This window comes from Xenopus laevis, chromosome 9_10S (assembly GCF_017654675.1).
Source record: "Xenopus laevis strain J_2021 chromosome 9_10S, Xenopus_laevis_v10.1, whole genome shotgun sequence".
NCBI classification, from domain to species: domain Eukaryota; kingdom Metazoa; phylum Chordata; class Amphibia; order Anura; family Pipidae; genus Xenopus; species Xenopus laevis.
The window spans coordinates 39,328,813-39,342,642 of NC_054388.1; the positions used below are offsets into that span (position 1 = coordinate 39,328,813).

At 42.2% G+C, this 13,830-nt stretch overlaps 1 long non-coding RNA gene across 6 annotated transcripts; it reads right to left on the reverse strand.

Annotated features, from left to right (window-relative positions):
* Nucleotides 1-926: 926 nt before the first annotated feature.
* Nucleotides 927-13,528, reverse strand: LOC121399052. Of its 6 annotated transcripts, XR_005964708.1 has the most exons (8): nucleotides 13,279-13,528; nucleotides 11,869-12,011; nucleotides 10,604-10,752; nucleotides 8,858-9,283; nucleotides 8,521-8,631; nucleotides 6,735-6,921; nucleotides 3,484-3,611; nucleotides 927-1,357 (listed from the first exon to the last, which is right to left on the reverse strand). It is a non-coding gene; the product is annotated as an uncharacterized LOC121399052 (long non-coding RNA). The 6 variants fall into 6 exon arrangements; XR_005964706.1 differs by lacking the exon at nucleotides 927-1,357 and having other exon boundaries at nucleotides 2,531-3,611; nucleotides 8,858-9,279; nucleotides 10,600-10,752; nucleotides 13,279-13,525; XR_005964709.1 differs by lacking the exon at nucleotides 927-1,357 and having other exon boundaries at nucleotides 2,531-3,611; nucleotides 8,521-8,596; nucleotides 13,279-13,524.
* Between the last annotated feature and the right edge of the window lie 302 nt (nucleotides 13,529-13,830).

Consider the following 13,830-nt stretch of genomic DNA (forward strand, 5'->3'; position numbering starts at 1 on the left):
CCCACGTTAACTTTAAACAGCAGCCTTCCAATAAGAGTGTGCACTTCTCCAGAGCAGCAGAGAACAGGCGCTCAGTGCAGGCCAATCCTCCCACATTCTTTTATTGAGAGACGTGCACACTCTTACCTGTCCCGTGCTGTTTAAAGTTAAATGGTACAGCAGACCAAAGCCACAAGACGGATCATAATGTATTGCTGATTAAAAGATTCATGCTATTAGAATGAAGTTTAGGTCAGCGCTGCTGCACTGCTCCTACATGAATATGTTTACCTTTGAAGAGTAGAGCGCTGCTCGCTCAAACACAAGCAGGTCATCAATCTCGTAGGAGGTGGGCTGGGCTAATTGCAAGGGCAGGCATCAGGAGAATGCACGCTCCTGCGTGCACTCTTAGCATATAATCAGAAGAGGCTGCCCACAGATCTTCCAGTCTCCGCCCTCGTGGCTCAGCCCTCCCCCTGTCCTAAAATGCTTGCCGTAAACCTAAAGTAGACGGCAGGCATTTTTTCTAAAGTAAGCACCGCATCTAATAAGGAAGAGTGTGGCCCACTTCAACACAGAATAGAGCGGCCCCTCGGGCATTTGCCCGAATTGATACATTACCAGTCCGGGCCTGGCCCTAAATATAGACATGAGAGTGCACTGAGGGAAACTGGGGGCCAGTGACTCTGAGAATCAAAATGCAAATGCAGTGGCTGCAAGTCTAATCCCAGTCTCTAGCCATGTGATCACAGCTGCATATAAACTGGAAACCTGCAAACTTCCAAGGATACTATGTCTAGCTATGACTATTAAAGACATTCCCTGGTTGCTATGAGGCGAGAGCCTTAGCAACATGAAGCCTATTAAAAGTCAAACATACAGAGCTGTCAAATAAAAAATCTAATTCCTAATAGAATATTTCGGACTAACTTGGTGATGATACTTGTAGTTGTCCAGTCATTGCCAGACTACAAGTCCCAGCATTCCCTGTGACAAGCAGTAGCTGAGTTGTAGTTCAGTTAACAGCTGGTGGGTCACCAGACAGAGGAGATCTAAGCAGGACAACCATCAGTGGAGATTGGGGAGTCTAGTCAGGGGCCCCATGAGTTTTGATGATGGCCCTGGTTCTAAAGCTGCTTAGGTTTGGGGATGATTCTGTTTCATTAAGCACAAGTTTGACTGGTCACATGTCACATACGTACCTGAGCATGTGATTGGCTGCCAGTGACTGGGGTGCCATGACTTAGCTCAGTATGACATCACTCCCAGGGAAGCTCTGATTGGATGAAAGTTGCCAGGGAAGTTAACTTGAGGGCTCAGGTATGGATGGCAGTTATTTCCGTTCAGGATTCAGAGGTAAGTGGAACTACTACAGAATCTGGGGGGGGAGATGACATATTACAAAAGGAGAATTAGGGATGGTTTGCCCCAAATGATTTATGGAAGCTTAGGGGAGTGAGGACAAACCACCCAAAACTACCCCTGGTACCAAAGCTCTCAAAATTGACCCCCATTGCCTGCTGTTGTCTGTATGCCTGCCTGTGTATGGCCAACATAAGAATCCCAATCACAACAATTCATTGCTATGTCAATCACCCACACCCAAAAAGGGTTTTTAGCTACTACTCTGTAAAGTCCCCCCTACATGTGCATTTGGTAACCAGGACCACCCACACTTGGGTGGCAGGGGTGTCCAGGGTCCTTGATTGCACCAACCTTTTGTATCTCTCCTAATCAGCTTCATTCCATTAAATCTGCTACTGATTTGTGTGACTGGTTATTTATAGAGGGGCAAGCATATTCAGTAGTGCAGTACAATTGGGAAAAATAGTGAAAGGGAAAACCCAGTATATACAGATATATATGGCAGAGAAGGCTCAGCTCACAACTTCTCCTCTCTATTTTCTCTCCCCATAAAGCGTTTTTTCGAGATTTTTTCGAGATATTTTAGAGAGATTTTGATCGAATTCTCAGAAGAAGATAGTCTTTTTTAACTGATCAATAACATCAAAGGCAGAAGAATAACAACAACCTGCCCAACCCATTGAGGATCATCTGGAGGAAGGTAAGGATCCTGCATTTTCCTTCTGTAAAATGTTTTACAAAGTAGATGAGGCTGAAAAAAGACACACGTCCATCAAGCTCAACCTTTTTGTGTAACTGCTAGCAAAACCTCACTGACCCTAAAGCTAAACCTCTGCTTCTCTAGATACAGCTGAACTACAATTCCCAGCATCCCCTATGAGTTGTAACTCTAAGGCAATGTGTATTTCATGTTCCTTGTATATTTATTGCTACTTTTGAACTTTTATTAAGCCTTTCTTTAGTTCTAAATGCCAACTGTGATTTGACGTCTAGGGTCCCACTCATCCTACCAACTGTCAAAAGCAACTGTTAAAAGCAACTGTCACCAGCATCAGCACTAGTGTGGATGATACAGTAGAACCCCCACTTTAAATGCCCTGATTTTAAGTTTTCCCTTATTTTACATTGTTATTGTGTGGTCCCATCTGTATTTTATGCATAATACATGTCCCTGATTTTACATTTTACCTGATTTTACATAATTTTTTTCTGGTTCCCTGAAAAATGTAAAATGGGGGTTCTACTGTATATAAGAAAGGGCTGCAATAGAAACAAAAGTAGCAAATGGCAGAAGAAACAAATGCCTAGCATTAGGAATTATTGTGTTATGGCGCAGGAGCACGAATCATAGCACAGCTGGTTATGGGAAGCAGGCACATTCGGTACATGCAGCGATCTCTGCATTAATAGGACAAATGAATCTCAATGCATGATGGGATCTGTAGTCTTATCACAAGCCAGCCCAGATCATGACATTATACAATACAATTCTAACTACCTTTTCTTGGCAGCATTTTCCCCCCTTATAATATGTGTAAGGTATCACTCTTGGCTGTAGACATTGCCATGTTGCTCAATATAGTTTTAGATCCAGACATTATTCAATATTCCCATACATTTGTGAGCCAGGGGCTTAGAGACCCCAGGGCAGGACTTAGCTTTCCACAATTCCAAGGGTAAACCTGCAGCAAATAAGCACATACCCCAAATAACACTAACTGGCCATGTAGGTGGCATTATTACAATGTGTAATTATAAATGAGAATAAGGAAAAATTTAAACAGGAAAAAGGAAAAGTTGAAATGTTTTGTTTGGCCACTCAAAGACTTTTGCAGTTGCTGTTTAGTTGCTATAGTTTAATTACCATAACAACCACACACCAGTTTGGAAATAAAATTAGTACATGAATAGTAGATGGGCAGAAAAGAAATAATACTAGTACTGGTTTAAACCAATGGGGATAAGAAGTGTGAAAATGTCATAAAATGACTACTTTGCCCATATCAACTTCCCTTTCCCTACCTGCTCAGATGTGTAGCAGTGAGGTTACAGAGAGGTGCTTGTCTTGAGCTTGTAGTTTACCAGCAGCTACAAACAGTTGTATTCTTTATCTCCACTGAAGCAGCCACTTACACCAACCTTTTTTTTCTCATACAGGAGCGTCAAGATGGGTGCCGGACATTCTGGCATCTTGCGTCGGCACCGGCATTCTGAGGTAAGGCAGATGGAAATATCAAGCTGTCACTTCATGCCTGACGATTAGAGACCTTACCAACAGACAGAAAAGAAAATTTCTCAGATTATAAGAAATATTTCATAAACCCATTTGACAAACAGTTATCATGTTTCATAGTAAGTTAGGTTGAAAAAAGACACACATCCATTAAGTTCAACCTTTTGACTTTTTTTGCCAGTTGATCCAGAGGAAGGCAAAAAACCCCATTTGAAGCCTCTCCAATTTGCCTCAGGGGGAAAAAAAATTCCTTCCTGACTGGTGATTGGTCTAGTTCCTGGATCAACTTGTACTATGAGCTATCTCCCATAACCCTGTATTCCTTCACTTGCTAAAAAGTCATCCAACCGCTTCTTAAAGGAGAAGGAAAGGCTAAAATAAAATAAAGCTTTAATTATTGGCCATAAAATGTAAATATTATTACCAGCAAGTAGAGATGTCGCGAACTGTTCGCCGGCGAACTTGTTCGCGCGAACATCGGGTGTTCGCGCTCGCCGGAAGTTCGCGAACGTCGCGCGACGTTCGCCATTTTGGGTTCGCCATTGTTGGCGCTTTTTTTTGCCCTCTCACCCCAGACCAGCAGGTACATGGCAGCCAATCAGGAAGCTCTCCCCTGGACCACTCCCCTTCCCTATAAAAACCGAAGCCCTGCAGCGTTTTTTCACTCTGCCTGTGTGTGCTGAAGAGATAGTGTAGGGAGAGAGCTGCTGCCTGTTAGTGATTTCAGGGACAGTTGAAAGTTTGCTGGCTAGTAATCGTTTTGATACTGCTCTGTTATTGGAGGGACAGAAGTCTGCAGGGGTTTGAGGGACATTTAAGCTTAGGTAGCTTTGCTGGCTAGTAATCTACCTTCTACTGCAGTGCTCTGTATGTAGCTGCAGTGGGCAGCTGTCCTGCTTCTGATCTCATCTGCTGACTGCTGCAATAACAGTAGTCCTTGTAAGGACTGCTTTTATTTATTTTTTTGTTGTTTTACTACTACTACTACTACTACTACTATAAGAGCCCAGTGCTATTAGTCTAGCAGTGTTGGGGAGTGGGACTGGTGTGCTAATCTGCTGCTCCTAGTAGTTCAGCAGCACCAACTTTAATTTTTTTTTTTTAATATTCATTTTTTTTTTATTTTACTTTTTTTATTTTACTACCGCTGTAGTAGTGTATAAGTTGACCTTTTAGGCATTATTTGCCCTGTAGGCATTATTTGCACACTGTTTTCTTCAACCCGCCATCGAGCTGTGTGACCTTGTTCACATTCTGTCTAAATATCCATAATATTACCGTCTCCAGAAAAAACACCGGAGTCACTTTTTTCAAGCAGCCATAATATATTTTACGTAATCCGTATCCACCGCTGTAGTAGTGTATACGTTGGCCTTGTAGGCATTATTTGCACACTGTTTTCTTCAACCCGCCATCGAGCTGTGTGACCTTGTTCACATTCTGTCTAAATATCCATAATATTACCGTCTCCAGAAAAAACACCGGAGTCACTTTTTTCAAGCAGCCATAATATATTTTACGTAATCCGTATCCACCGCTGTAGTAGTGTATACGTTGGCCTTGTAGGCATTATTTGCACACTGTTTTCTTCAACCCGCCATCGAGCTGTGTGACCTTGTTCCCATTCTGTCTAAATATCCATAATATTACCGTCTCCAGAAAAAACACCGGAGTCACTTTTTTCAAGCAGCATTCATATATTTTACGTAATCCGTATCCACCGCTGTAGTAGTGTATACGTTGGCCTTGTAGGCATTATTTGCACACTGTTTTCTTCAACCCGCCATCGAGCTGTGTGACCTTGTAAATTTAATAGTCCAACGTTTTGTCTCCAAGTACCCAGGATTCCAGGACGTTCTCACCCAGTCCAGAAAGGTGTCGGCCCATTTCAGACGTTCCTACACAGCCATGGCACGCCTTGCTGACATTCAGCAGCGCTACAACATGCCAGTCAGGCGTTTGATTTCTGACAGCCAGACTCGCTGGAATTCAACGCTCCTTATGTTGGAACGTCTGCTGCAACAACAAAGGGCCGTCAACGAGTACCTTTTTGAACTGGGTGGTAGGACTGGATCTGCACAGCTGGGGATTTTTTTCCCCCGTTACTGGGTGCTTATGCGCGATGCCTGCAGGCTCATGCGACCTTTTGAAGAGGTGACAAATATGGTCAGTCGCACCGAAGGCACCATCAGCGACCTAATACCCTTCGCTTTATTCCTGGAGCGTGCCGTGCGACGAGTGACAGATGAGGCTGTAGACCAGCGTGACGAGGAGCTGGAAGCGCACGATTTCTGGTCGGAAATCGACCAGCCACTGCCAGAAAAAATATGCCATATAAATGCTGAAAATAGTCATTTTTTGCCATACGTTGACTCAACGTATATGGCAAAAAATGACTATTTTCAGCATTTATGTGGCATATTTTTTCTGGCAACTGTGCTTCAGTGGCTGCAACCAAAAAAACTGGGCAAACAATGTCTACAAGGTCAACGTATGGCGAAAAATTACTATTTTCAGCATTTATATGGCATATTTTTCTGGCAACTGTGCTTCAGTGGCTGCGTCCAAAAAAACTGGGCAAACAATGTCTACAAGGTCAACGTATGGCGAAAAATGACTATTTTCAGCATTTATATGGCATATTTTTTCTGGCAACTGTGCTTCAGTGGCTGCGTCCAAAAAAACTGGGCAAACAATGCCTACAAGGTCAACGTATGGCAGTTGTTTAAAGAGAACAGTAGATTACTAGCCAGCAAAGCTACCTAAGCTAAAATGTCCCTCAAATCCCTGCAGACTTCTGTCCCTCCAATACAGAGCAGTATCAAGCAGATTACTAGCCAGCAAACTTACTATCATCTGTCCCTGAAATCACTAACAGCTCTCCCCCTACACTATCTCTTCCAAGCACACACAGGCAGATTTTTCAGATACATTTTTGCCCTTGATCCCCCTCTGGCATGCCACTGTCCAGGTCGTTGCACCCTTTAAACAACTTTAAAATCATTTTTCTGGCCAGAAATGTCTTTTCTAGATGTTAAAGTTCGCCTTCCCATTGAAGTCTATGGGGTTCGCGAACCGTTCGCGAACCGCTCGCATTTTTGCGCAAGTTCGCGAATATGTTCGCGAACTTTTTTTCCGACGTTCGCTACATCCCTACCAGCAAGTATTTCTTCATTCCGTTTTTCATTCATTCTTGCACTGTAATCGTTTTTCAAATAAGTGGCAAGCTGCACAGAAACGGATGTCTTTGCTCCAGTCCATAAATCCTTCAAATCAGGGCACACGCATGCGTAATCCGTCTAAGAGTAGCCATTTACTCCACCTTGATTGATGTTCCCCTTTGCCTGGTAACAAAGGGAAGCTTTGAAGTGAGCACAGGAACAGAGGACACGCAAATATACCCAGCGTTGGGTTGTTTGGTTACACCACAGGGTCACGGAAGAGGCGTGACAAGAGACAAAGCGCAGGGAGGCAATTTGAAAATGGCGGCACCAAAGCTTACACTATAGAAAAATTTTGGAATGGAAGTGCACAAAACTGTAAAGCCATTGCAATTTTTAATGCGGCGTTTCAGGAGGGGGGATAATGGCAAAGAGAAAGAGGAAGGTTATTTTTTTTAACTTTCCATCTCCTTTAAAGCTATCTAATGTATCAGCCTGTACCACTGATTCAGGGAGAGAATTCGACTGTAAAAAAAAAAACCCTTCCAAACCGTTAGGAGGAAACTCTTTTCTTCTAATTGGAATGGGTGACATCATTGTTCAATATTCAATATCGTTTGCGAGCACTTAACCATTGTTTCTTAATGGTTTCCCATTCTCTATAGACTGTCGACATCAAACAGTCTCTTGATGCTTGTGAGCCCCAGGTAGGTGTCTCTCTTTCAGAAATGAAGCAGGAGTTGGTGAGAGTCATCCAGAAGGAGATGAGGATAGCAGCAGGGGCCGAAAATCTGTACCATGCCACCAAGGACAGAAAGACCAAAGCCCTGATGAAGGAGCTGAGGAAGAGCAGTGAGAAGAGGCTGAAAGCCCTTTACTCCTCTCTCCTCAAGCTCAATGAGGAGATAGCTCGGAGGGAAGCAGAGCATGTTCCAGGTGAGTCACAACAGGCTCTAGCCTCTTTTCTATTGGCATTATATGGGGGAACATGTGTCATCCTAACATCCCATCCACTATCCCTTCATGGACATTAAACTAAGCCCCACAGAATTATAAATGAATTGTATGGCTTTTGCATGTACTTTTCAAACCACTGATTATTAATAGCATCTTACCAAATCAAGAAACATCCTTAAGCCTTAGGTTCAAGAAAGTTTTTATATTTGAAAATTCATTCACTATGTTTATTTACTGTCTCTTTAGATGCAGCAGTGGAGACTGCTAGTGACACTGGTGTAAACCTCCCAGCAGAAGAGGTCAGCGCACCTGAGGTTCAGGTTGTTTCAGAACCTGCCAGTGATTCTTTCCAAGTGAGTATTTTATACTGATGCCATTCATTTCTTGGCCAGAACATAAACATTGCTTTTATCATATCCATGTGATGCCACATTCATTCATTGCACAATTGTCCCTTGTTTGCAGCATCAACATGACGAATCCACTGAAGAACCAGTGCCAGAGGTAGACGAGGTGCCTGAAGAGCCATCTGAGAGGTGAGGATATTGTGGAGTTTATTAGAGACCAGATTAAATCCCTACCCCATACTTTCATCAAATAAAATCTTCACAATAACAGGATTATTCTTCTGATTAAAGTATATTAGATTGGCACAGAAGAGGACAGATGGTAATATGCACCTGCACTTTGGCTGGGAGATTACACAATACATAATTCAGTAGCACAAAGCCACCTATGAATTATGGCTATGGGGTGCTGTGCTATTGAGGATTATGGAGAATGAATATGCTAAGGGTAAAAAGAAACGCAAAATAACAAACTTACCTTTCCTTATAGTGAGATATCTGTGGATGAAGAAAACATCAGCCCAACTCCACCTGATGCAGCAGAAGGATGTCCACTGGCAGTGACAAAGGACCCACAGTAAGATACAACCTGCACATGATGATACTATTAACATTTCATTTGAAATAAAAATGAGTTTCACTTTGGGTATTTCTTTTTCAGGGCTTTGCAGTTGACCAACTACACACTGCAAGATTTCAACAAATGTGGTTTCCTAGGCGAGGGCGGATTTGCCAAGGTAATATTAAACTTAATCCATAATTAGGATGACTATTGACACATGCAAGAACAGTGGCTAAACAGTTAGTTCTGTTACCTTGCAATGCTGGGGGCAAGTATGGATCGATTCTTGCAGTTCTCTGAAAGGGGTATGGATGTTCTGCATGTTTCTTCCTGCATTTCCTGAGATTCTCTCTTATTCCAGGTTCTCCTTGTTGAACACGCGGCAACCAAAAGATCCTATGCCCTGAAAATCTTGAAAAAGGAGAGCATCACCTCCTCAAGGGGCATTGAAAGGTCAGTTTATGGAAATGATCATTTTAGCATGGTTGGCTTTGTTACTTACCCATGTCCCTTGTTTTGACAATGAATGTTTTTAATATTCAGGATCTTGCTAGAGAAACGGGTTGCTTTCGCCGTTGCTGACCACCCTTTCATTGTGGATATCCACGCCACCTTCCAGTCAGAATACCATCTATTCTTTCTGATGGAGTACGTTGCTGGCGGCTGCTTAAAGAGCTACCTGCAGAGGGAAGGTGCATTTGAACAACCAAGAGCTATGTAAGTACAAATTAACCTTTACCTAGAGTCATGCGGGTGCCATTCATACAAAGTAAGTAGTATATGGGGTCTGGCTCCTTGTTTATCTAACAAAGGCAAGAGGATGTAAGAAAACATCATTATTTGGAAATACATAACACATTTATTTAAGCGGAGCTGCATGCAGAACATACCATGATAGTAAGTGGGTCTCTTGACTTACAGTGAGCCAGTAATATTTAGACAGAGATACACTACACTAACAAATATATGACTATGTATTCAATAACCTAATGATGGGAGTCTCTTTGCAGGTTCTATGCTGCTTGCACGCTGATGGCCATTTCGTATTTACATGAAAATGACATCATACACCGGTAAGTATATTTATTATTTTCATGTACATGAAACATTTTGCAATATAAAATGTAAGGGAGCATTACTGCTAAACATATCAGACAAAGGAATAGAAGCCAATAGTAATATCCCCTGTAGAGACAAGAGCAAGAGAAATTCAGCCTTGTGCTTTTAAAAGGCCATGGATCTACTCAGTGACTTATAATATCTTTATATTTTACAAAATTAATTGTATTATTCACGTTACATCACTAATTATTTCCCCTTTTGTCACAGTGTCCCAGATATGTTGTACTTTGCTAACTTTTGCTGTTGTTTTACCACAGAGATCTCAAGCCGGAAAACCTACTCTTAGACAGCGGCGGATATGTTAAACTGGCTGATTTTGGGCTGAGCAAAGACGGTAAGGATTCTCATAAACTAACACATCCAAAAAAGGTTCTGTTTCACATAATGTTATTGAGGTTCATGAAGTGACTGACATTTGTAGTTTCATATTATGAGAAAGTGAGAGTGAACTTTTCCTACTAAGTTATGCTTTAGCAGAGCAGATTAAAGGAGGAAAGAAAAGGTGAAATCACTGGAGGGTGCCAACTGTTAGGCATATCCCCCATTGATTAGTATCACTTAATGTTCAGTTTGTTTGCTGATCATTCAGGTCAGGATGAAAAGAAAACTGAACAGTTACTGTATGTGTCTAATGTGGACCAGCAACTAGTGGCCAACTGGCTAAAAGGTTAGAGAGACGCAACATAGTGATTTGTGTTCTGGCTGTTACCTTAGACATCTGTTTACGCCAGCTATTATGGATCACATTTTTTGGCTCACTATATTGAAAACATTTTTTTCACAGACAATATTTTACCCAGTTTCATTATCAAACTAAACATTATTAAACTGAGACAATACAGATAAATAAGCCCCAACTGATCATCCGTTTACTTACAATAACTGTTTTTTTCAGGAATTGGCTACGAAGGCCGAACAAGTAGCCTGAAAGGATCGTTTGGCTACATGGCACCAGAAGTCCTCGCCAGGGAGCCATACTCAAGATCTGTCGACTGGTGGTCTCTGGGCATTGTAATATACGAGATGCTAGTTGGGGAGGTAAGTAGAAACCTTAATAACTGGACGGAATAGGCAACTGTTTATTAACTTAATAATATCAAGCATCAGCTATATTAGTTACATATGGCCACAGAGCAATAAGTTGTTTGTGTGGCAGCATTTTTGCATTGATTGCATTTCTAGGGAATATAAATGGTATGCTAAGATATGCCCACTACAATCTATCCTTACAAACCCCCTTAATGTATGTAGCAACAGGTTTTGAAGCCTTCTTAGCCACTTACAACTGATTAGTTCTATAAACTATAGTAACAGAGAACTTTCTTATGTTCCACATTGCAGAAACCAATGCTGAGACCATCTACTGGTTTAGTCGTCCCGACGTTCCTGGCAGGAGATGCCATCAACTTAATATCAGGGGTAAGTTACTCAGTAAGTTAAGGGCGCAAGCTGTGGTCTAACCAGTAATTCATGAACAGGTAGCACTAACCTTGCATCCCTTAAATCATTTCCTTCCAATTTGTGCAGTCTAACTGTGTATTAGCCTTTATAGCCATTAACTGTCACACAGCGCTGCAACATAGCTTATCTGCTAATGTTTCTAAAGTCAATCATTCTTTTTCTTTGTAGCTCTTACAGCGGGACCCATTGAAGCGGCTGGGCTCAAGTGAAGAAGATGCATGTGATGTTATGCATCATTATTTCTTTCGAGTAAGTTCATCTTTCAGTCAACTTTTGGTAGCTACAGAAATGAACTAAGGGTAAGGCCACACGTGGAGATATGGCACTGAGGCAACTTTGGGCGACTATTAAAAACGCAATTGTCGCGTGTGTATTAGCGCAGGCGACTTTTCATTGTAGCCTATGGGGAAAACCGCTGAGGCAGTTCGGGGAGATAGTCGCTCAAAAGACGAGGCGATTAGTCACCAGGCGAAAAAATCTCCCCGAATCTCCTCGTGTGGACTAGCCCTAAAGGTACAGATGAACTCCCAATGTTTATATGCTAACCAAACATATTTTAAATAAAATAAAAGTGTAAGTATGCTAAGTAACAATTAATAATAAATGTTTTTATATTGTCTATTAACCAGAGCATTGACTGGATGGCTTTGCTAGAGAGAAGAATGCAGCCCCCGTTCATACCTGAGGATGTTAGACTTTCCGAGGATGGAGATCAACATCTAGTTCTAACTCCTCCCTCTGAGGGTTCCTTGGAAATGGAAAAGGAGATTGCGGAAGCCTTTAGGGACTTTGATTATACCGCAATGTAGAGCTCCAGGATCAACCTGCAATGCCAAAATCACCAGCGTGAGATCTTGATTTGTATTTCCCTTCCTTCCTCTGCAGTAGGACCAGCGGTGCCCCCACTTGCTCCACAGCTCAACCAGCAGTGCCCCTCCTCCTTCCACCTCCACCAGTGGTGCCCCTTCTCCTTCCACCACAGCTCCACCAGAGTTGACCCTCCTTTTACCACCATAGCTCCCACAGCGGTGCTCCCCCACTTCAAACTAAATATGGTATCATAAACAGGAGCGCACTTAAGCTACTCGGTAGACCCAGCATTCCTTTTCACTCCATCCCTCCGTGTGCAGACGCCGGGGTCTGTGGGCTGCCTGAGGTTTAATGGAATGGAATAGAATGCAGCATTCACCTAGCAGCTTAATGACGCTCATGTGTATGCTGCCATATTGCTTTCTATTTCTTATACTTCCACCATAATACCACCAGCGGTGTGACCCCCCCCCTTTAAATAATAGTTACACCAGAGTTACCTTCCCTTTCCATAAAAAATATGGTATCATAAACTTGAACACCATTAAGCCACTCGGTAGACCCTACATTACTTTTCACTCCATCCCTCAGTGTGCAGACGCCGGGGTCTGTGGGCTGGCTGGATTTTAATGGAATGAAATAGAATGCAGCATTCACCAAGCAGCTTAATGACGCTCATGTGTATGCTGCCATATTGCTTTCTATTTCTTTTCCTTCCAACCTAATACCACAAGCGGTGACTCCCCCCCTTTAAATCAGTTACACCAGCGGTGCCTCCCCTTTCCATATAAAATATGGTTTCATAGACATAAGCCCCCTTAAGCCACTCGGTAGACCCTGCATTCTTTTTCACTCCATCCCTCAGACTGTAGAAGCCGGGTCTGCAGGCTGTGTGGTTTCCAATGGAATGGAACAGAATGCAGCGTTTACCTAGCAGCCTAAAAGGTGCTCATGTGTATGTTGCCATATTCCTTTCTGTTTCCCTTACCCTATTTCCCTTAATTATATATGACGCGTTGATCCTGGGAGCAAATCCGATTGCCATTAAGGAGTCAGGAAGGAATTTTTTCCTCTAGTTTCTCAGAGGTTTTTTGCCTTCCTCAGGATCAAAAAGCGTAGTTTTTTCATTTTTATCAATAATAAATAAATTATTACATATTTAATTAACTTCCATGTCGCTGTGTGTATTTTCATTCCTGGTATTGGTCTGTCTATTTTACTAGAGAGGGGGAGGGAGTAAAAAAATGGCTTGCAATAAAGAAACACTGAAAGGTTCAGTACCTGTGAGTGACACCAGTCCTACTGCAGGTATGGCTGCTCCACCAAGCATTATCACACTGGGCCGGAGAGTTTGTTTATAATAGGTATTCTTTGCATTCTCCCACCATTCATCATCATGGTATGAAGGCTAAATGCTCAGTGCACCTGCTGGTACATACACGCATCAAGCTGGAAGCTGAAGAGAAGAAAAATAATTAATAAAATAAACTCAGGGTTTAGTAACATTTGAATGTATCACAGTAAGATTAAAATGTTATAAAAGCACAAGACAAAATTATGAATGTATTTAAGGCCCTAAGGATATCTAAATTGTGAAATGTTGCAGCCGTATTCAGAATAAAGAATGGATCCCACTCTCCCTTTCATAGCTGGTCAGGTACCATCCCCATAGGGAATATAATGCACATGAGCAAACTCTTCAGACCTGTGCCCAAATCAGTGAAGGTTAACATGCACAACAAAATCTTCATAGTCAGATGTGAAGATGCCTGTGTGCCTGTGGGTACAAAGCCTAAATCTATCCCTGTAGGGTTACTATGTAGTTGTTTCTCC